Below are 1,219 nucleotides of genomic sequence, written 5' to 3'. Positions count from 1 at the left end.
CTCGGCACTCGGCAGCGGCTTTTGCTCGGCCAAGAACGGGCGCCCCGCAGCAGTGGACGGGCGTGCCTGAGCCCCTGCACGCCACCATCGCCACGGCTCAGCCGACGGCTGGTAACCCCTAAGCTCAGGATCTTGGGAAGCTGTAAAAATACAGGGCTAAGCCCTTCTTAGGCCTGATACCCTGTGGCTCCCGCTGACCCGGGATCAGCGAGGAGCACTGCCCAGGGTAAGGGGCCAGTTTAACCTCTGCCTGTGACTGGCAAGTAAAACGCTTGGAAAAACAAGATCTTTATTCTGGAAGAGTTGGGGCGAGTGAAGCAGAAGCCCTCAAATCCCTCTTACGCAATAGGCTCACACAAGGGGAAGAAGAAAAAAAAAAATCAAAACCTGGCAGGGAGGCAGCGAGCAGCCCCCAGGGCCGGTGCCCGCAGCTGCACCCCTGCCTGCCCGGCCAGAGACACCCCCCCCCCACCGGGCAAACAACACCGTAGCACCCGGATAGCAAATGCGGCAGAGATTTAGGTCAGGCAGCAGCATCAGCTACAAAGCAAGCCAGCGGTAGCCTTGGGCACCCGCTGGAAAAAAAGAAGCGACGCTGTTTTGAGGATGCAGGGAAACAGGGCAGAGAAGAAGGAATTGCTGATGCCCACTGAGACCGCTGACATACAGCCTCGGGTCTGAAATCCACAGCAGCTCTGCACTCCCAGCCCCAATCCCCCTCCCCTCCCTTAAAAGCAGAATAACCCCATCTAAATCTCCTACATCTATATTAGTTATTTTGGGTGCAGCTTTTTTGGGTTCCCAGCTGTGCCCGGGCTGAGGTCGCTGGCTTCAGGCAAAGGGCTAGGTTTGATAGCTTGTCTAGAGTTTTGCTGTTATTTGGAGGGGAGGGGGATAGCGAGGGGAAGCCCATAGTTGCGCATTCAGAGACAGAAGCGAGCAACCCTGCCCAGCCTCCCTTCCCCAGGAAAGCCCCTCAAGAGGGAGATTTGTCTGCTCCCCCCAAGGAAAGCTGAAGTCTAGATGTGCCAGACCTGCCCTGTGCACACCCTCCCCAGCTCCCCTCAGCCAAGAGGGGCTTGTTACTACCTCCGTGGCAATTTCAGTAGCGCTTTGCGTTTTTTTTCTGCAAGAAATCCAACACTCGGACAGTTTCAAAACCTGAAAAACCGCAGGAGACTCCTACGTGCGCCTAGCTTTAACCTCAGCAAGAAACCTC

The sequence above is a fragment of the Aptenodytes forsteri genome, unplaced genomic scaffold (genome assembly GCF_000699145.1).
Source record: "Aptenodytes forsteri isolate BGI_AS27 unplaced genomic scaffold, ASM69914v1 Scaffold324, whole genome shotgun sequence".
Taxonomy (NCBI): Eukaryota; Metazoa; Chordata; class Aves; order Sphenisciformes; family Spheniscidae; genus Aptenodytes; species Aptenodytes forsteri.
The sequence above is the reverse complement of the archived record's forward strand: the minus strand, read 5'-3'. Positions refer to the sequence as shown.